At 33.8% G+C, this 24,308-nt stretch overlaps 2 long non-coding RNA genes across 2 annotated transcripts; both read right to left on the reverse strand.

Moving 5' to 3' along the window:
- Positions 1-4,358: 4,358 nt before the first annotated feature.
- LOC110921819 lies at positions 4,359-5,511 on the reverse strand. Its single transcript, XR_002582665.2, has 2 exons — positions 5,272-5,511; positions 4,359-5,079 (listed from the first exon to the last, which is right to left on the reverse strand). It is a non-coding gene; the product is annotated as an uncharacterized LOC110921819 (long non-coding RNA).
- A 3,746-nt stretch (positions 5,512-9,257) lies between these two features.
- Positions 9,258-10,580, reverse strand: LOC118488966. The gene is made up of 3 exons (XR_004885452.1): positions 9,591-10,580; positions 9,411-9,484; positions 9,258-9,328 (listed from the first exon to the last, which is right to left on the reverse strand). It is a non-coding gene; the product is annotated as an uncharacterized LOC118488966 (long non-coding RNA).
- Positions 10,581-24,308: the final 13,728 nt, after the last annotated feature.

The raw sequence follows: 24,308 nt of genomic DNA on the forward strand, positions 1-24,308 counted from the left end.
AAAAAATCACCAGAACATCTAAAAATCAGCCATAAACATCAAAACAAGTATTCGAACATCTTTGTAAAAAAATCTAACATCATTGTAAAAACAACCTTTTTCAAAAAAAAAAAAAAACAACTTCAACCAACTATAAAAAAAGGAAAATAAAATTGCAGGACCAACACAAAATGAATATTTAGTGCCACCATACAAGATATAATCTCCATGAAAACACAAAATGAATTAAATCAAAAATTATAACATCTATAAAATCGTTTCATGTTCCAAAAAAATTCAACCAAAATCATTACTATAAAAATGCTAGAATCATGACCTTATGAATCTACTAACTAAGAAATTTCAACAATTTCAAAGAAGAACGGTTGGTTCCAAAAATTCAACATTTGACTAAATTGATTCAATCAAATTCCAAATCTTTTATCAAACTTCAAATCCAAGTTCAACTCATTTAAATCAATCCAAAGTTCTTTTCCAAATTTCATCAACCAGAACGATTGCCCTTTCAAACTTCAAATCCAAGTTCAACTCATTTAAATCTTTTATCACATTTCAAATTTCCACAAAACAGGGGCAAACACAACTAGATCAAGAAAATCATAGATCTAACAACAACAACAAAAATATCAGAAGACGGTTGTGGATCTAGCTTGTGCGGCGAAGATTTCATCCTTCAAATAGAGGGTTTTCAGATCTGCCCCACACCATCACTACCGGTGGCCGGATCTGCGCCGACCCCGCCGCCGCCGTTGACGCCTATAAGTTGGACCTCCGACGACCGGTCTTGTAGCCGGAGAAACGAGGGGTCGTTGGTCTTGTCGCCGGAGAAGGAGGGGGTCGCCGGATAAACGAGGGGGTGCCGGTGTGGGTAGATTTGTTCAGCTGAAGATGATGAAGATGATGATATGAAGAGAGAGATGAAGATGATGATTTGTTTTTTTTTTTTGTTTTTAACAAGAAGATGAAGATGATGATATGAAGAGAGATGATGAAAATGATGATCTCTTCATCAAAGATGAAGATCATGATCTCTTCAGCTGATTTTTTTTTAACAAGAAGAAAGAGAGAGATGATAGAGGGAAAATGAGCTTGAAATAGAATTGTGACAGGACTGATGAGAGATGAGAGATTAGTGATATATAAAAAGTCTGCTGATTTAAATGAAGAGAGAGAAATAGATTTGACATTTGAGATAAATGACCAAAACACCCTTTAGAGTGGCATAATCTGATTGGTTGAAAGTGGTTCTCATGGTTCTTACAACTGGGGGTGGTTTTCATTTTAGCGGCTCCCTATATATATATATATATATATATATATATATATATATATATATATATATATATATATATATATATATATTAACAGGATGCCCACGTGATGCGGTGGAGCATCACATCGCATTGCGATACTCGTTTTTGTTAGTTTTCTTATTCATAATATTTATTGTAACATCATTATGATAGATATACATCAAAAGCGAAGTAATCGGGTAATTTATTCATTGTGTTGTGCATAGTTCGGTTGGTTCGGTTATTATCCTCAGTCGAAGGCGAAACTAAAGTCATCGGTTAGTCTATTTTATAAACCAATTGGTTTTCGGTTAATCACGTTGGTTTATTCGTTTAGATTGACAGTTTTCAGTTTGATTCATTTAATTCTAGTTAATAGCAATAAGCAAACTTAGGCTAAACCTTTTGCTTAGAAATATATGAAATTGGGGTATAAATACATAAAATGAAAGTATAAATATATGAAATGGAGATATAAAATGTGAAATATATGAACTGGAGGTGTAAAAGCAAGAAATATATCAAAATATGAAGAATTCGGTTCGGTTCAACTAATTTTGGTTAAACGAGAGTACAAACAATTGATAACCGGTTTTTGGTTAATTCAGTTTTTTGTTGATTTCGGTTCGGTTTCATATGTTTTTTCGGTTTGGTATAGTTTAATAATTTAGTTATTGCTCACCAATTATCGGTTTTGGTTAATCACCAAAAAGTGTGCGCGCGATGCGGCGGGAAACATAGAAACTGTCATGGCTTGCATTGTTTCGTTGGTTAGTTATTATCCTCAACCGAAATCGAGGTTATCGATTAGTGTATTTTATTTTATTAACCAATCAGTTTTTAGTTAATGGTTTGGTTTATTTAGTTAGATGAATGGTTTTTGGTTTGATTCATTTACTTTCTGTTAATAGCCAAGACTGGCTAAAACTTTTAATTAGAAATACATGAAATTTAGGTATAAATAGATAAAATGGGGGTATAAATATGAAATACATGAACTAAAGGTATAAAGTTAGAAATAAATGAAAATATGAATGGTTCGGCTCAGTTAATTTTGTTTAAATGAGGGTACAGAAAAATCGATAACCGTTTTTGGTTAATTAGGGTTTCGGTTAATCAGGTTTTAGTTAATTCAGTTTTTGGTTGATTTCCGTTCAGTTTTGGTTAGTGATTCCGTTATTACTCACCCTAGACATAGTTATATCACGCAATATATCAATTTTTTAATTAAAAAAAACTATAGCAATACTATTCTCAAAAATAGAAGAGAATAAAATACTCGTTTTTATGGTGTAATTTTAAAAAAAATATTAACGTACCAAAAAGTTATGACCGTTTAAAAATCGTGGTGGAGAGTTAGTTTTTATAAGGAGATAAAGTGTAGCTACAAACTACTTATCTATAATTTTGTTAAAGATGATGAATTAAAGTGTAATCTAGATGAGATGATTAAATTGATGAGATTTAATCACTTCATTTTGTAGCTATTAAACGTTTTGAGATAATGACCAAGTACGTTGGGCTTTAATCACTTGTATACTAATGCATCGTCTACTTGTACCTTTTAATCTGCATGTCAATACTGACCAAAAAAACTATTGGAACGTCGGCGAAAATGTGTAGGTCGTCACGGTACCTGTAGATTTTTTAAAATATTATAGTTTATAAGATATGGTAAAAATACGTAAAAGAATTATAAGTTTGTTATAGAGGGGGGAGCGTAACTAATCATCTATAGTTATGATAAAATTCAGGGATTCAAATATAATAAGATTGAAGGCTAAAATATAATTAGTGTTTAAAAGACCAATTTACCGTCATTTTAGGTGTGCATCTATAAATTAAGTGCGAAAATTTTTTACTTTTTGAGTTTCTTAAAATGTCACTCACTCATACATTATAACTGGTAGGGTGCCCGCGCGATGCAGCGGGGGTGACACATTGCATTGGAGTATTTATTTCTGGTAGTTTTCTTATTCGTATACTATTTATTTTACCATCATTCTGGTGGATATACGTCACAAGCGAAGTCATCGATTAGTTTTCATTGTGGTTTACATGGTTCGACCGTTTCAGTTATTTTCCTCAACTAAAGCCGAAATCAATGGCGAGTCTATTTTGTTAACCAATCAATTTTCGTAATCAGTTCGATTTATTTGTTAGATTGATGGTTTTTTGTTAGATTCTATTAATTTCATTTCTATACAGTTGCACTAAACTAATTGTTATGTAATACTACTCTAAACTCATTTTAACATTTTTGTAGTACTTGGGTTTTATGCAGTACTTTGATTTTATTTAACGCATTACAACAAATAAATAAACGTTTATCAAATAATAACTTTTTACATATGTAGCATTATATCTTTAGTCTCCTCTTTGTAGGTTTCAATTAATTAATTGTCAAACTAATTTGCGCTAAGAAATTAACTTAGACCAAACAAGTTAGCTGGGCTATTTAGCTTATGCTGAATATGTAAAAAACTTAATTTTTTCAGCCAAATCCCCTCATTATATAAGGCAAATGCCAATGAGATTTTACTTCAACGGCCAAAGTGGGATAGTAAAAGAAAAAAAATGCAATGGTCTTTTTCTCCCTTTCCTTTAGAATTTCTACAAGTTGGGCGATATGGGACTTCATGATTCCTAGTTTTTCTTGTTTAATGCATATTAGTTGCATGATAAAAGATTTACGGATTGTTTTTAGAGACATCTAAAAGTTAGTAAATACGATCAATTCATGCTAGACATCTAAAAGTTGAGTAAATACGACCAATTTATGCATATTAGTTCATGAGCTAGTAGAATAATTCCAACAAAAAAAGACAGATATGTCGTTGATCAAACAATTCCTGTGACTGCGTGCTAACTGCTTTTAAATGGTACGTCAAATCCAAGAAACAACTACGATATTCCAGAATTTCCTAATTAGATTTCTTTCAGTCAGTTTCTATGGTCCTATAAAAGCCTATATGATACTAAAGCAACTCCACAACAATCAAGAATTTACATAATATTTTCTTACTGGTCCACCAATATCATATAATCAAAAGCTCAACAGAGTACTAACTGTAACAGTATTTAGTATTACTTATATGAAAGCTCAAGCAATGAACGTGTAAACTAACTTACAAGACCACAGTGACAAGAGTTAGAAAACACAAATTACCAAATCGACTTGCTCCTAAGTCCTACCAGATCAACCAGTTGTAGGAGCAGTATTTCGTTTTTCACTATCAATCTGTTCCTACCAGATCAACCAGTTGTAGATACACTGATCATTAGCAAACGCAAGATTCCACCATGAGTTTCAAATAACATCAGTAGTCTTCTACATTCAGCTCAATGACATAGCAAATTGCATGAACGTGACCCTGGTCTGAGACCACCTTAAAACTATGAACCGAGCCCTGGTCTGACCCCTACATAAAACTATGAGCCGAGCCCTGGTCTAACCCCTCCATAAAACTATGAGCCGAGCCCTGGTCTAAGCCCTCCTTATAATAATGAACCATGCCCACCAACATCTTCATATCCTTCATCTACAAGGTTCATACCTGCACCACCTCTATTTGAGCCACCGATTTTATACCCGCCACCAACTAGACCACCACCGCCTCATAGTGAGCCAGAGTCTGCACTTTGGTGTGTGGCTAAACTCTCTTTCCCAAATCCAATCATTCAAGAACCTATGAACTGCACATGTGGTTTTGCAACTGACTATGAAACACTGCAGCCAAATGGGGAATGTTTCAGCTAGATCCATTCATAACTCTGCATCTGCAATCTAATTAAACACACTATTAATCAACTTTTAATTTGTTACTTCAAATAAAATTATGAGTACGTGATTGCATCACCATAGGTCATGTATATCACCGTATCCTTTCCTTGATGATGACCTGGTTGGCTAGAAAAATGAAATTTTCAATCTCTTATATGTTTATGGATCTTTCATATCAATGTAAGGAGGTCTTACTGATGATAAATCGTGATCAGCTGTTGGGGTTACAAAACTGACATGTTTTTATCATTTTGTAGCCCGGCCGAGCGTCCCATCTGATATGTTTGACTGTTCGCAACATAGGCAGCATGCAGACCGTGTCAATTTGAGACGCATCTGAGGTATGTGAAATCTCTGATGATGCACCGTACAATCAGCTAGTCCTCTAGGACCATGAAAGCAAGCACTCTGACATGCCTGTCGTGCCACAGAGAAGACAAAGCGTGTTTTGGAACTGATTATGCGATAATCAACAACTAACCTATGTTTGTCCCAAATAAGTTCTTTGACCTTTGATTAGATTTCTCAAAGTCAGAGATTCACCAAATCTGCCACCAGGTTTGCTTCTGCAATTTACCGGTTTACATTTATATCAATTCGCACACAAAGCATTAAAAACACTATTCCAAGATGAGAAATAAGAGAACATCACTTACATGTGTGCTTCTCGAAGGTTTGTATCGATCTCCTAGCTAAGTGGGCCACTCAAACATATTGAATTACTCATCAACGTTTACATCGATCTCTAGTCGTTGTAGCCATTTATTAATGACCAACGATATATAAGAGTATTAGTGTGACACCTGTGTCACCACGACCATCAAACAAATACCAAACCAATGAAATATTGTATTTCATAGTTGGGATTTGTATAAACATGTGTATCTTTTGCACATATCAATTCTTGTTCGATTTCGGGCTTTAAATCGCTTTCTGGAAGGTTATACGCGATCTGATGCGTAAATATAACCATTTTAATGCAACAAACACTCCGGAACAGTGAAATAGGCTTAACATACCTTAAATAACCCTTACATAACTTAGAAATAAATTTTGAATGGTTTGGTATGCCGAAATCAAGTTTATTCGCTTACAGGGACTAAATTCGACAAACTGCGAAAGTATGTCAATTTGTACTGTAACAGACCTTCCGGAACTTGATTATAAGTTAAATATGCCCTAAATATCCTTTACATAGCTTAGAAATAGGCCTTGAGGTGTTTGGTGCGCAAAAATAAACTTTATGCTCATTCTGGGACTAAAAGCGTCAAAAAGTGCATAAGTTTGCATTTTCGCGCATATTTTACGTTCTGAATACTTCCGGACTTCCAAAAATTTATGTAAGCATTAAAATATTTTATTTTAGTGTTTGGTATGATAAATTCCATTCGTCGCTTAATTTGGATCGTTTTTGCGTTCGTTACGACTCCCGTCGTAATTAAGCGAATAACGCAACCGTACGACCAAACGAACCGACATCCGTGATGTCTTTGAGCATATTTTAAGTTCCCTATACTTTAATATCATTTTAGAGCCTTGAAATGAGGTTAAAGGGGTTTAAAAATGCCAAAAACAATCAAGTTTTACAAGTGTAGGGACCATTTTTGAAATTTCTGGCAGATTCAATGAACCTAGTCCATTTTGAAGTGTTAATGGTTTTCACCCATGGTTTTGCAAAACCATGGGATGGTATTCAATGAACATAGTCCACATTAGGGGCTCCCATGGTTTTTGAAAACCATGTGCCCACATGTAAGGTCTAGATCAAATCACGTTTTTCGACGAACGATCTTAACGGTTCAAGGAAATCTATAAATACCCCTCACCCATTTCATTCTTCCTCACATTTGAATCTGATTCTACACTCTCTAAGTGGAAGTATATGCTTCCTACCTGAGAGTGAATCGGGTTCGAATCTTGCGGGGACCTTCTGTAAGTATTCTTTCGCGTTTTTCATTCGTTTTAGCGTTAAAGTCAAACTGCGTTTGACTTTCTGCATTAACCAGTTTATGGTCAATGCGAAGTTCGTTTGAACTTCATAACGTGAGCGTAATCACGATGGTTATAGTCCCTAGTAACTATACCTACTGATTACCACGTTATCTAGGCTCAGTGACGAGTCGTAGTTTCGGCCAAAATGCGTTTTCTCGCGTATTTTGTAACCAAACTACTCTAGGGTATTAAAACCGTTTGTTTTAATACCAAACCTGTTTTCTAACTTTACTAAACATGTTCTAGCATGTTTAGCTCGTCGCTTTTAGATTTGTGCTTGTTTAGGGTCGTAAAGGTAAGCGATCTAATCAATCGCTTATGCTTACGAACCCGACCCATTGGTCGATCTTTAGGATCCGACCAAACACATTAGGTGACCATAGTTGTATAGGGAATAACCTTCCGAGGTTATACCTTATGGTCACGACGTTTAGTTAGTTATATGATAGGTAGTTTATATGCCTTAGGTAAATTACCAAAATGCCCTTTTTACGCATAAATTCATTTTAAGTCTATGTAACGAAATTTTTGACATCTAAACTGATTTAACAACAATATTAAACATGTTAAGGCATATCTTGCTTGTCATAGGACTAGTTAGGCATTCCAAACGCGTTTTACGCAAACGACGCGTTAAAGTGGCGTAAGCTACCTAAACGGGTCGTAATGGGTCAAAAGCACTTAGGATAGGTTTCGTTTTAGTACGTAGGCTTTCTTAAACCATATTACATAAGTTCCCATACTTATTTGGTTTACGAACCCTTGTACTACCCGATCCTCCGATAGGTCCGTTTATTAATGTAGATACCTATATAGGTGCCGTTTGATTCCGTGATCTTCTAGCTTTGCTTGGTGGTTATCCTAAGACTTCTAAGCACCCTCAAGTGAGTACATAGACCCCTCTTTTACTGTTTTTCAAACATTTTGGGGTGAAACACATGTGCCTACTTGTTACTTTCATGATTTCATGCTTTTATATCATATACTTGCTATGTTCATTAGTACACTATTAGTACATGATTTCATTATGTTTTTGCTATGTATGCCCATTGTGTGCATACTTAGTACATCGTTTTACATAACATTTCATGCTATGTATGTTCATCATACTTAGTACATTTTACATCACATGCTATGTATGCCCATTGTGTGCATACTTAGTACATCGTTTTACATAACATTTCATGCTATGTATGTTCATCATACTTAGTACATCGTTTTACAAGACATCTTATACTTGGTATCATGCTATGTATGTCCATCCGTCGCATACTTAGTACATTGTTTGTGCATTCTTACCTATGGTTTGGTTGTTACATATTTCACTTGCCATAGATGACATTTTGTTTACACAATACTTGATTGGCATTTGACGACGGTTTAGACATGGGCAATTTACATTGGTGGTTTATGTGGGTAAGTGATTTGAGTAACGAGACGTGTGTAATGTGATACAAGCATGGTGGATACGCCGTTGGTACTTCCTATATATAAGTGCTTGTATTATATTACATGGCGTAGCGTTATTTAAATCATTCATTTGGATTTATACATTTTTACACAAATAACATATTTTTCACAAGACATTGTTTTACAAAACGGTTTGTTTTATACAAACTCATTTTTACTTGGTTATTCACTTAACCTTACATCATTCTTTTTACTATACATATCTATCATTGATTTTCAAACGTTTTATAAAAGCAAACACTTAAACTGGATTCATGACAAGTTTTTGGTTAAACATTTTCTTAAACCTAAGTCATGGATCCTATTTTTCATAAAACCTATGTACTCGCCGGCATTTTTATGCTGGCGTATTTTCACATGTGTTTCAGGTACAATAGTTGATGATATTTGATGATGATATTGATGCATGCTCACATAGGATTGGACGAGACCTTAGTGACATTAAAAGATGCAAGACTAGTTAATTTTTGTTATGTTTCTTTATTGTTAAGACATTGTAACTCATTTAATTCAATAAAATGAAATTTGTTTAATCCATGGTTGTGAAACAATGATTCTGTTACAACACTCCCCGACGTTTCCGCCACGTTTTGTTGTTTTACGTGGTCGGGGTGTGACAATTAGACATCATGATGTTAGCATGCAAGAAAAAATACGAAACAAAATGATTAATACTGTGTTGAAACGTTTATTTTTCTATATGAAAAAAAAACTTTTTTTCATGTCAAAGTAGTCTCCTTGCTTTCCTATATAGTGAACGTTAGGCACTCCGTGACTGCCACCCAGAGTACTGTTTCACCAAAAAGCCCAAATGTCACTTTTTAACTATGAAAATAAACTATGTAAATATGTTCGAAAGAACTTGCACATACTTGTAAACTTGCTACTCATAAGGAGAACCATAAATGCAGCCTTTGCGGTTTCTATGCTCAAACTTTATAGCTAGCTGCCACAAACAAAATAAATGCAAATTGACTTTAGAAATCAGACTTTATTAAAAAAAAAAGAACATATTAAGAGAGCCCGAAACTTAGTTGGTTCAAAAACATTACCTCCAGGCACCAGACACCTGATATGCAATCAGTTCCACCATAAACACAACCACAACGACCTACAAATACCTAACCAAATCCATCTTTACCCAACTTTCTATCCACCTTATATTGAGGTGATCCACCTACATGAACATGGAAACGATCCAAATAAGGATCGGCGAAATTAGTTGGTCCTGATTTTGAGAGCTTAAAGGAGCCATTCTATAATTTATGCAACAAAATTTCGAGGAGATAGGTCTAGAATAAACAATGAAACATACATAACCAAGACCACAAAGATTACTTTCAAAGTTTGAGCTTTGGCTTTCTTTCCTTTTTTGAGACAAACTGACAGTACATATCTCTTAACACAAATGGAGCTATGAAAGACCAGACATTTGCAAAAAGTAATAACAACGTTGTGGGTTTAACTATGTAAGTAGTTAATATTACTCCATTGTACCCTTTAAGACTTAAATCCTAACTCTAAGCTACACAAAACATACGACTACCTAGTTACCAGCTTACCAAAATACCTAAAATCTTTAACTTCAAATTACACAAGTCTAGTTCCCCAAAACTAACAAACACAAATCAAGAGTAATAACATTTAATGAAATATGTTATAGGTCCAAACCTAAATAGAAATCCTAACTAAAAAAAGTCGGCACATGTGGAGACGCCGGCCGCGAATTAGGGCTTCAAGCGAGCCAATAAGCTAAAGAAAGAAAAAAAGTACCCTTGAAAATCCTATCAGAACCCAGTTTATCGTTGCCCTTCATCCTTCTCTCGATTATGAGAAAACCCACACCTCTCAGCCTCTTGCATGTTGGATTGTGGCCTCCAAACAACGATTTTGAGATCCAAAATGCTTCAAGATCTGACCATAGTTGCGATTTTGGGTTTCAGTTAAAAGAAGATGAAAGAATGGTGCGAGAAAACTTGGAGCAGAGAATTCGAATTTCAAAATGTGAGAAGCATGAAAGAGAGAACTAAGAGTAGATGGTGTAAATTTCAAATTTTAAAATTAAAAACACGGAGCCAATTGACCGGCTACATACTTTTAAAAGATTTAGCTTGAATATGTTGTACAAAAAGCTTTAATCACTTGTATAGATAAAATTTTCTCACCCTTTAAACTAGGAATTATTGTTGATATTTGACTAAAGTATTAAAAAGTTGTTTAATTAGTTATATCCGACAATAGTATTAGTATGAATTGTTATTTTCTTAATTACTTGTACACTAAAGCATCATTAACTTGTACATTTTAATCCGTGCGTCAATATTGAACAAGACAACTACCGAAACGTCGACAAAAATGAGTAGGTCGTTATACTATCTTTGGATTTTTTTTTAGATATTATAGTTTATAAGATATTTCTATAATACTTAAAAAAATTATAAGTTTGTTTTGGAGGGGTAAAAGTGTAACTAATTATCTATAATTTTGTTAAAAGTCAAGGATTTAAGTATAATAAGTTTAGGGGATAAAAAATAAATAATGTTTAAAAGACCAAACTACCCTTATTTTATGGGTATTTCTATAAATAAAGGGGAAAAAGTTCTTATTATTTGGATATCTTAAAATAACCCTCCCTCATGCATTATAATATAGTATAGATATATAATATAGTATAGATATAAATAGACAACATAAATACTTGAGCGTACCTTAGTGATCCGCAAATACATTTGTTGATAGCTTCTCTACTCGATGGGGTGTTTTAAACAAGTATGCTGGTTTGAGTGGTTTCTTAACCTAATGAAACAAGCATTATAAAAGGTCAAAGTTTCATGAACTTAATAAGTTGTTGAAAGCAAATAAAAAATATTAGAGAAAAAAGATATTACCACAAATCTCGTGCACCAACAAAAACCCATCATTTTGATTGAGGTGGTGGGTGGTAGTGGCAATTGGGATAGAGAGGGGAAATTTGGGATGGCACATGATCTAGGGTTATTTAGGTTGGGGGAAATGTAGAGGGTGATGGAAAAGACGAATATACCCTCATCTGATAAACACATAATCTCATTTAATAGGTAAAAAACTAATTGGATTAGATTTAAATGATATAACGTGTAATATTTATAAGCGTAAAGTACAAAATTCGTCAATTTTAAAGACAAAAAACATCCTTTGAAACTTATTATATAGATAGAGGTCAAAACTTATAATTCACACTAGTAATTGTTAACGGTTGTTTTTAGATGATTATATAATTTCTTTATATATGTTTTTCTTTGCAAGAAATAAACATTAGTTACCTTTATTAATAATTATTTGAATAAATAATAAAAAGACATCAAGAATTGGACAAATATAATGATGTTTTTAAAAAACAATTCATTTTTAATGTAAAACTAGTAATATGCCCCGCGGGCGATGCTCTGCGGGCTCGTTGCAAATCAAATTGATTAGTTTAAGCGTTATGTTATGCGTTAATCATATGAAAAGGTATTTGATTTAATTCAATTAACCCGTTGCGGTTAGATCAAAAGGTAAAGTAAATTAAATTTATATTGTACAATCATAACGTATTATATGTGACCTGACTCACACATAGGAAAATTAAAAAAAAAAAAACATTAAACGTTTATAAAGGAAAAACCGACATGAGTAATCAAAAGAGATTAATTAGAGCTTTTATAAAAGAAAAAAACACCAAATGACAAAAGAAAACATATTGGGTAAACATGAGAGTTTTGCAAAGTTAAAGGACCAAAGTCGTGACTCATGAGGTGTAAGACGTAACATAATATTACTTTTACCTGTCGCGCGTTGCGACGGAGTCGAAACGTAAAGAAACTTTAATTCATACCGTTGAACGAAACGTAGTATATTTGACCCCACTCGGTTTGGAGCAAATTTTACGTCAAAATGTAGACCAACCAAAAACATTTATAAAATAAGTATGAAAACGTATTATATTTAACCTAACTCATTTATAAAAAAATTTACGTTGAAATTTATATTTATCCTGACTTATTTCAAAAACAAAATTACGTCGAAACGTTGAACAACTTGAATTTATATACCTACGTACCTAAAAATACATACATAATCATGGGCTTATCTAACTAAGGTTGCATATAATATAATGTATCAAATTACGTATCTTATCCCATGCGTAATTCTTTGATACAATATATTGTAAATATTGGGCAAAAATACTATGGCCAAACACCCCTTATACTGAAGTAAAATGCAGAAAAAACAAAGGTATGAAAAAGCAATTAACATTTAACTACAATATTATATAAATAGTGGCATGAAAAAGCAATTAACATTTAACTACAATATTATATGTATATGTATGTCGGTGGCAATTTAAGAGTATTAGAAATAGAAATTTTAACATTAAATTTTATAAAATATAATATTATGTTTTAGTATATTAATAAATGATTTTTAAGCATTATATATCGTGGACAATATATACAAAATTGTGGTTTAAAATATAATATTACGTTTTAGTATATTAATAAATGATTTTTAAGCATTATAAAATGATTTTTAAGCATTACATTTTATAAAATATAATATTACGTTTTAGTATATTAATAAATGATTTTTATGTTAACTATCTTTTGTTTATTTGTAATATTTTAAACATTTGTTGCATAAAAAAGTCTATTAGGTATTGATTGTTTCTAAAATATTTAAAATATAGTTCATTTATTTTTAAGACACATTCTAGTAAAACAATGTTATATAATATTTTCTAATAAGTTTTCCTGGATAATATATAAGTAAAATTAGTTATTTTGACGGGAATCTATACTATATAATAAAAGAAACCAATGAGAGCACACATGTCATTTATTGAAGCCATCTATTTTTTAGGAATTAATACTAATTAAAAAATAAGTATAAAATTAAATTTAATATAAATTTAAACAACTCGTATAAGGGATAAGATATTAATTAAAAGATAATTATAAAATTAAATTTAATATAAATTTAAACATTTCGTATAAGAGATAAGATATTAATTAAAAGATAAATATAAAATTAAATTTAATATAAATTTAAACAATTCGTATAAGAGATAATATAATATTTTGAGATATTTATTAGATTCCAAAATTATTTATGTTGAAACTAACAATTACACTAAATATAAATTAATATAATATAAATGATTTATTTATTTTGTTAAACTAAAATATGTCGAAAATGTTTACAAAAACATTAATTGATGTTTATTGGTTTTATATACTTTTATTTTCGTGTTCAACTCTCAACTCAAATACGGTATTCACTATGTTTACGTGACATTTATAAGAACCATCATCATAATCATAATCACTCTATCCATCATATATCGAGTATATCCGTTAGTTTGTTTAAAAATATAATTTTTTATTAGATTCATTCAACCCCTGTAATAAACGAGTTTTTTTAAAGATATAATATTTTTATTTTTTACTATACAAAATTACATTTAAGCAGCTCGTGTAATACATAGGGTTTTTTAAATTTTATTATGTGGTATATAAAATTACTCGTGTAATCCACCGTGTTTTCTAAAATATAACTTTTTTATTATGTGGTATATAAAATTAGATTTATACAATTCGTATAATACACAAGTTGTATAAAGATATAACAAGATATAACTTTTATTGATTGGTATATAAAATTACATTTGCTCAACCCATACAATACATGAGGTTGTTAAAAATGTAACTTTTTTCATTATTTAATATATAAAATTAAATTTACTTAACCCGTATAATACACAGGGTTCTTAAAGATATAACTTTTTTATTATTTAATATAAAAAATTAAATTTATTCAACTCATGTAACGAACGAGATTTTTAAAGGTATATTGCTTTATTATTTGGTATATAATTACATTTATTCAACCCGTGTATTACGCGGGGTTCTAACGTAGTATATATATAATCCCGTTGTCATCGTTAATCACAAAATTGACTAGTTTTAAGTTGATTTCCATTCAGGTAACTAATTCGAGCTTAAGCCGACCAACTATCTCGAGTCTCGACTATTGCAATTCCTTGTCACTCGAAAAGATCGATAAAGTCAAATCAATTAGGTAAAATTTTAAAGTCAACTTACGAGGGCATATACCTACAATAATATGCGCCATTAAGAGACAAACAAGCCAATTTCAAATTCTTCAACTTTCTTAATTTGTCAAAGACGGAACACCATGAAAATGATATCACCATGCACATTTTCTTCAGTTTACTAGTGCTTACGAGCTGCATTATTAGTCTGGCAGAAAATCTTGAGACCTACAATTCCCGATCTCATACTTAAAAATCTCGTTAGTTTATTAAAAGATTACTTAAACTTAGTTAGAAACTTTGTTAATTTAGTGAACTGCCCTACATGTAATTATTAAAAATAGTGGGCTAATGTGTAACGGCTAAGTAAACCGTGCTAAAATATTATCCGCTTTGCCCCCGATAAAGAAGAAAGACGAAGCCTTCCTTATAAGGGGGTGGAAACCTTCTCTAACAAGACACGTTTTACCTGAACGTGCAACTCATCGTGTAAAAACAAAACCGTGAGTTCCTAGATGGGCGGACAGTATCTTGGCACGATTTACTTGAGCTGTTACATGATGTGTAACTAGTAAATAAATAAATGAACCGCCGCGTTGTTTTGGGAAACCGTCGCACCGTTTAAATAGGCATCTCCAGCGGGTATATGTACCAACGCCAGTAGTCATTTGTAACATTCTTTAAAAACAAATTTTATAATAAAAGGCCGTTTCAATCAATTAACTGTTGTATTATCTTTGATATTCACTCTCACCTACTTGCATATAATGACCAACTATTTTGTATTAATCATTAGTTTTTTTAATTAAATTAACAGAAGATAAACTATTGACAAAAATAGGGTTTCTCACTCTCTGGATTCGTTTTAAAGATATCAATTCCATTCATAAACTTCCACTGCAGTTGATGTTAATTAGGATCTCAAGATACAAGTATTATATTGTTTTCTCATTCGTTTGTTTTTGATTAAATAAAACTTTTTTTTCTTTAGAAGGATTAGAAGACTTAGAAGCATACTAAACCGTTCTTTCATATAATAAGAACTTTAAGGATAGAAGAACCAATAATTCGACAGTTTATCAACAACTCAAAAGTCATCATTTAAATATATTATTTAGCATACATTTGCTGTTTTTGAACAGTTAAATAATCTCACAATGTCTATTAATGATGGAACATGTTATAATTAAGATATTCGATGGGTTAGTCTATATATGAGTTGACAAACGGAGCGATTCGAAGACCCACAAAATTACACATCATAGTGTTTACTTAAGCATACGCCATACGCGTGTCTTGAGATTATCCAATAATAGTGAAAGAATATTTAATATATCTTACTTGATTCCATTGTTGTTCAGAATAATACTTTGACGATAAAGGAGCCTCAAAATAAATATATACCAGAAACTCTGATATAAAGGAAAATATACGAGCTAGGACCATAAGTGGCCCAACTTTTATGTAAATTGATGGGAAAGCGGGAAACATGTGAGAACGGTCTTTAGCTAATAACAGGAAATCAACTTAATATTGTTAAATAATAATTCATTATGTCATTATAATCTTCAACTAGTGGGATATTTCGCGGTACGATGTAGGAATTTAGTAAGTATCGCTTAAGTTGGTTACGTTATCAGCTAAGGCTCCATTTGGATCACTTGTAAGTACATTAATATTCATAATATGAAAAAAATCAAGAGCAAACTCTATTAGAATAAAGTAAGCCGCAACATCAAAATATAAATTCGATAAAACATCAGATTTTGTAGGTTGTAAGATGAAAAAACCGATAAAAAAGAAACCTTTAAGCAGTTTAGACAATTTTTATACATTATTACGCATAATTCAATTATCATAACTAATTCATATATAAGAGATTTTGATGATTGATATATGAATTAGTTATGATAATTTAAAGTTTATTTAGCATGATGTTGAGAAATGTATGAACTTGTTGAATTGAAAGAAACATGTAACAACCCAAAATGCTTATATGTGATTGTTTTATATTTTTATTAATAGGTCATTTAAAGTCTTAACTTTAATATGAGTATTATGAGGAAGGGTAATTACCTAAGTTAACTACTAAAGTACCAAACATGTTTAAAGTTGTAACATCATAAATTCAAACAAGAAAGGGGTAACCAAATTAGAGTTGGGGCATTGAATGTCATGTTCTAAAATAATAAGGGCTGAAAGTGTAAAGGTGGGAAAACATGTGTTATATCAAAAAGGCAGATAATGTGTATGTGTGTGTGCGATCGTGAGAGATGGAAAGGAAGAAGAAAACCATTCTCCTTAAAACATAACAAAGAATCAGTAAATTGGAAGTGCTCTATAGCTAATATGGATGCATGTATATATTGAGATTCTTAGTCATCTAAGGTAAGTTAAATTGTATGGATAATCTTTGATGAAATGGGTGGTAATCAATCCGTGAAATCCTATGAAATTAAGCATGAACATTAGTTAGAATCATCATGTAGGAGATGAAGTATGCTTAATTTTTGTATTTTCATGATTTGAAGTAAAACCCATTTGATGTATTACTATGATGAAACATCATGATCATGAAGTTCAATTGTCTATTGTTGATGTATGGAATTGTGTGTAATGGAGTAATTAATGTTAGATGAAATTAATATAGGATGAAGGTTATGAGGATTTAATTAATGTGATGATCCATCACATGAACTAGTAAGAATATGCTTAGAATACTTGTACAATATGTTTTTTTAGTGGTACTCACATCAAGTGTTTGATGAAATGCCTTAGTTAAGGATTTTACAATTTAACTTTGGGTATTACATAATGATCATGATTTGAGTATGTAAATGCCATACGTGTTAAGATTTATGATGTCTTACCCAAGAATATGTGTGAAATGAGCATGAGACATAAATCTATACATATAATAAAGTAAACCAATGTGTGACACGTGTCATTCATTGGAGGCGTCTATTTTTTGGTTTTCCCGCCTTTCTTTCATATTTATCTTCTAACAATTTATCTTTTAATTTGTAGATAATATTAAATAGAAAAATAGTTTAATAATTGTAAATAATATATTAAATAGAAAAATGTTTATCTGATAACTATAACCCTTTTATTGAAGTTTTAAAGGGTTTCACGCCCAATAAAGTAAACCAATGTGTGACACGTGTCATTCATTAGAGGCGTCTATTTTTTTTGTTTTCCCGCCTTTCTTTCATATTTATCTTCTAACAATTTATCTTTTAATTTGTAGATAATATTAAATAAAAAAATATTTTAATAATTGAAATAATATATTAAACAGAAAAATGTTTATCTGATACCTATAACCCTTTTATTGAAGTTTTAAAGGGTTTCACGTTTTTTTGCACCTGGTCTTTTATGTTTTAAATTCTAGGATTTGGCTAAAACACACTTTGCCATTAATCACATAATTTTTTTGGATTTATTAAAAATTCTTGACTATATTATATACTTATAAGCTTGAATATATATGTCAAACTTAAAAATTATTCTTAAAAAATTCAGTAACATCTATGCTCAATATATAGTGACACGTGTCATTTATTGAAGACACATATTTTTTAAGATTTCCCGCTTTTCTTTCATATATATCTTCTAATAATTGTAAATAATACTAAATAGAAAAATGTTAATTGAATACAAAAAATATAGGATAACATCAAATGTATATCGATTACTTAAATGAGTATACACATGTATGAGATTTTATTACTATTATTATTAGTTTCATTATTTATCAAATATATATAAGTGTTTCCGTCTTTGATTTGCATTTACAAGAAATATTTATTATACAGGGTCGGCTCAACCATTTTAGAGGCCTAAAGCAAGTTTCAAAATCGGGGCCCTTCTTGCCTATTTTTTTTCTTATCCAAAAAGAATAAACGACGGTCGATCAGCCTAAAGGAGATTCAAACCCACCCCCTTAAGGTACATAGATGACATGTGCGCCAACTGGGCTACAACCTTTTAATAACAAGGCTCATACCCATATAGTATATAATTTTTTTTTTAATCTTGAGGCCCTATACATTTGGTGGCATGAGGCCCAAGCCTCAAAATACTTGGGCTTGGGCCGACCCTGTTATTATACAGTTTAAATTGTTCAACCCGTGTAACACACGGGGAACTAACCTAGTTCTAAGTATAAACGGTTATGTATAGGAATAAAGGAAGATGGTTCAAGTCACACGAAGCAACAAGGGAATCAAGACCACGATACGTTACTTGTAGAAATTAAGTTTTGTTAGTATAATGCCCATCGTCATGGTTGTATTATAATCTTATGATTGAAATGTTATGAACGGGTCAAATGACTAGAATGTTATATTTGGTAATGACTATGCAAACGACTCGTTATGAACGGGTCAAGTTTATAAGAATGTTAAATATGGAAATGATTATGTAATGGACTCATTGCCAACATGTCAAATAAGTGAAGGTTGTAAGTTAAGACAAGGAAGATTGTTGAATGAATTATTGTATACTAACAAATAACGAAAGAATGATTATCATGTTTGTACAACTAGTATGTTGCTATTTTGACTAATTGTTATTTGGTGATTGATGATGTGTTATAGGTAAAGCCACACTTTAAATGCATGCTAGACTCGGACGAACACACTCCATGCTGCCCTCATACGCTTCCGTGTTTCAATGTAGTAAATGGGTCAAAATTACTTTTGTTATCATGTAGTAAAATGGGTAGATGATAAACTTTATTCCAAGACTTATATTCATTACTTTAGTTAAATGTTGGATGTCTTTTTGTAACAAGTCTAAAAAATAGTTAAATTTTGTATGTATAATCAAGTTCACTTCAGTGATGTGTAAAAGTTTAAATTTAGACGTAAACTTTATCATTTCAACTTTAATATTTGTTCGATTGAAAGTGAGGCGTTACAAGTTGGTATCAGAGTTTAGGTTTTAGGGATTCAAGTACAAGGACCAAGGTGCTTGAACTCAAACCGAAAGCTCATTCGTAGTGTGTGTTCGCTCCGAGACGCAAAGCAAGTAAGTACATTGTAAATTTTAGGATTTTCCATAACGAATAATGATTTTGAGGGATGTTACGGGATGTTATGGGACGTTTTGGATCATTATGGGTCAGTTCGGGTTGGAACGGGACTCCGAAACGGGTCTACAAGCTCAAAATAAATCAAATCAGTGTTCGAAAGATGAGGGATAGGTCGCTGACGCCCCTAGTGCGTCGCCGACGCCATGTTCTGCTTTCGACTCGTTAATCCACTGCCTACGCAATATGTAAGTTTTTAGGGTGCGTCGCCGACGCCCCATACTGGTCCAGAAACACTGTTTTTGTAAATTTGACCCACCATGAGTTCCGTACCTTCCGAAACCTGTTCCGTAACTCTTAAATAGTCCCGAAAGGCGACAATAATTAATAATAGAGTATGCGAATCTAGTTGAACTATGGTAAGGTATGTCAGAAACAAAACGTTTCGGAAAGAAGATTGAGAATGTATGGAATGATATGCCATCCGACCATATGATGACGCATGAATGCTCCTTGGTCGTTTTTGGCTATACGGTTTAAAGAATGTAGAAGTATGAAATAGAACTATAATTGTCAATGTATATGCGATAAACTAATGAATGTGAAATGCTAATTAAAGAAAGATGTAATTGTGTAGATGGCGGATGATAGGAACTTGAATTATGATGACTTGGCACGACAAGAAGCGTTGAACGAAAAAGTTTCTGAAGAAGCGGGAAAGGCTATACAGGCCAACCTTCCCAATCTAGCACAAGAGGTGGAAAACATGTGTTAGAAACGGTCGAGGCTATGATGACGAGTAAAATGTATGATTTCCGACGAAAGCACAGAAGACCACAACAACTTTGTTGAGCAAGATTGAATAATTGTTTAGGGTGGTTGTGGCTAGGGTTTTCAAAGAGAGCACTTTCGTGCTGATAACGTGTTGTGAAACTAGCCTAATAGTAAAAGGAATATAAAGAACAATATGGAGAAAGCGATTGATCTTATTGATTGAGGTATATATTACAAGAGATATAAGAGACTATATATAATAGAGGAAAACTTATAGAGCAAGCCTAATCTATTTTAGGTGTTGATAACCACATTAATAATAAATATATTCATAACAAAATTATAATATTTAGCTTACTAGTTGAAATTCTAACAACTTAACAAATCTATACCAAACAAATGCTAATGAGTAAAGTTGATTTCTTATTAACAACTTAACAAATATATGCCAAACAAGCTAACTGCTTGAGTAAAGTTCATTTCTTATTATGGATGTCAAATGATATTATTTACCTCTGATAATTATCTCAACAAAGTCGAATTTTGACTAATCAAAACTATAATCAACCGACTGATAATAATTCATACTGAGAATCTGAACAGTAACATTTATAACTTTCACTCCCATTGCTAATGACAATCACACCATAACTAATAAGTAACCTTGTATGCTCATAACACTCGTTTATGTCATTTCAAAATAATAATAATAATAATAATAATATTATTATTATTATTATTATTATTATTATTATTATTATTATTATTATTATTATTATTATTAGAGTTAAATGCATGGTTGGTCCCCGTGGTTTACGAAAATTGCAGATTTGGTCCCAGTGGTTCACTAATTACAGAGTTGGTCCTAATAGTTGTAATTTTTGCACTCAGGTGGTCCTTATCACTAACCTCTGTTAAATTTCTCAGTTAAGCTGATGTTAAATGACCAAATTACCCTCAACAATTAAAAAAATAAAAATAAAAATAAAAATGAGAAACAAAAGGAGACTCACCATCTTCTTCTTCAACCCCCCCCCTCTCTCTCTCTAACAGCAGTAACCACCATCACTGATCTGCCAACCCCCACCTCGTCTCCGGCACCACAACCTCCACCCCGTCTCCGGCACCGTCATCCTCCTCGCCTTCCGCCGCCAGAAACCACCCACCACTGCTGCTGCCGTCGCCGGATCTGCCAAGTTCTCCTCCTGTTGAAACAATGGTTAACACAAGGATAACCAAGAGGGTCGTTTCACTTAAGGGGTTCAACCTCTTCTCTTGCTCGTATCAAAGGCCTGAGATCTGCAAAACAGTAAACACCGTTAGTCTCGTTAAGAGGGGAAAAGGGGGTTTTCCCTCTTAACCAGGCTCCGGCGTGAGAATAAGTACTGTTCTGAGATGAATAAAACAGTGTGTGTATAGAGTGAGTAAAGAGAGCCAAGATCCTTAACCTGAATGATGAAGGGTCCTATTTATAGCCGGATGGTGAAGAAGGAGGAAGCAGCTGTGCCAGCTGTGGGTGTGCGCCAGCTGTCCGACCAAGGGGAATATCCTCTTGGTCTGCTCTGTCGCGAAGGGTGTAGTGGTACACGTGGCATCCTTCTATTTGCTTACGCTGGATACCTCGTACTGGTTGCGTCAGACTTGCTCCCTGGATCGTCGCAGGCCTATGTGGCCTTCTCTCAATGGTGACACGTGTTGTCCTTTATGTTGGGCAAAGCATCTTTGATGCCAGCTATGAACCGCCTAGATGTCTTCTGGAAGCTTCTAGAAGGTCCTGGTGACATGGGTGCCTTGTGTGCACAAAAGTGGTGTGGTCCCTGCCATGTAGGCAGGGAATTGGGACCATACCTCTTCAAGTCCCCCCAGTCCAGTGTGCCTTCTAGTTGAGTTGATCGTCTAGGAGGGATTCTGGACTTATGAGAGTTGCGGTTTCTATGCATCGCGTTGAAGTTGGTGAATATAAAGTGAGCTAAGTGGACGCGTGCCGTCTGGTTATTGGCTTTCTGCAAAAGTGAGCCACATGGACGCATGCCGCATAGGATATGGCCTTTTGAAAAAAAGTGAGCCAAATGGACGCATGCCGCATGGTTTTTGGCCCTTTGAAAAAAGTGAGCCAAATGGACGCATGCCGCATGGGTTTTGGCCCTTTGAAAAAAGTGAGCCAAATGGACGCATGCCGCATGGGTTTTGGCCCTTTGAAAGAAGTGAGTCAAATGGACGCATGCCGCATGGGTTTTGGCCTTTTGAAAAAAGTGAGCCAAATGGACGCATGCCGCATGGGTTTTGGCCCTTTGAAAAAAGTGAGCCAAATGGACGCATGCCGCATGGGTTTTGGCCTTTTGAAAAAAGTGAGCCAAATGGACGCATGTCGCATGGGTTTTGGCCTTTTGAAAAAAGTGAGCCAAATGGACGCATGCCGCATGGGTTTTGGCCCTTTGAAAAAAGTGAGCCAAATGGACGCATGCCGCATGGGTTTTGGCCCTTTGAAAAAAGTGAGCCAAATGGACGCATGCCGCATGGGTTTTGGCTCTCTTGTGCTTTCTTCTGTTGGAAGTTTGGTGGTTATGGGGAAGCGTTTGGTGTGACCGTCTGACGTCCCTGTCTTTTCGGAGGCGAACAGTTGCTTTTGCAGTGACTTTCTGTCACATCAGCAGACCCTGTCGCCCATGCTTCCCGAAAAATGAGCCGACGTCTTCTCTCTCCTGTGACGTGTCAGTCATCTATTGGGCGCTTTTTCTGTTCCCTGACGGTCCACTACCCATCGCATTAAATGCGATGGGTATAAATATGGGGCGGTTATCTCTTTCTTCCTTCACTTTCGAATTCTAAGTGCAATTTCTCTCTACCTTCTTCCCCTTTGTTCTATCTTTCACCTTTTTTCAAGTCGTCTTCTTCTTGATTTTTATCATGGCTGATAAGAATCCTACTCAAAAGAAGAGGAAACATAAGAGTAGAGCGCCTCCTGGTCCTGACCAGGCCCTGATTAACTGGAAAGAGGATGAATTCCAGAACCTCGTTAGAGGACATAACTTTCGACCTGAGTGGGGGGCTCGATATCCTCCGTCTGGATCTACTGCACTGGATGCCCCCCCTGGTTTTATCACTTTATACGCTGCTTTTTTCCGGGAAGACAATTTTAGGTTGCCCATTACTAAGTTTGTTGCTGACGTTCTGAGAGGTTATGGTCTTCATATTTCTCAAATAAATGCTATTGGGCTCCCCCGGATTACTCACTTCGAGTTTGTTTGCCGGTCTTATCGAGTTGAACCGACGTTTCCAATGTTCAACACTTTTTATAGCGTGACATATTCTAGTGGTTTTTATTCCTTTCAAGCTAGGACGGGGGTTGTCCCGGTGTGTTCTGCTCCAATAAAGGGTATTCATGACTGGAAGCAGAAGTTTTTCTACATTCGTCGCGGCGTGATTCCGTCGGAGATGACGTACAGGCAGGTGGCTCAAGGGATCCCGAGGGTGGATCCATTGGAGGATTTTGCTGCCCAAGAATGGTACGGGAGGATAACCGCCAAGGCAACTGCCATTTCTCAGCTGGATGAAATGGCCTTGGTTGGTGCTGGGATGAGCATGCTATGGGTGCCTAAGCATCCTTTGGGTCAGCCTGTGTACAGTCATCGGGGCAAATGTATGATTCCTTCTTATGTTGTTGGTTGTTTATTTCCTTTTAGGCTTTGTCATGTATCTTTAGTTTTGTTGTCTTTCTGCAGTTGGTTACAGCTTGTTGAATGCTTTGGATCCCAAGGCAGCGGGTGCTATGGTTGAAGCCATCCAGGCTGATGGTAACCCAACATGGCTAGATCAAATACGAGATCGCTTCTTACACCCTACCGATCAAAGTTTGAGCCGATATGCTGCTGAAGTTCTTGGTGAGGA

This window comes from Helianthus annuus, chromosome 17, assembly GCF_002127325.2.
Source record: "Helianthus annuus cultivar XRQ/B chromosome 17, HanXRQr2.0-SUNRISE, whole genome shotgun sequence".
Lineage (NCBI taxonomy): Eukaryota > Viridiplantae > Streptophyta > Magnoliopsida > Asterales > Asteraceae > Helianthus > Helianthus annuus.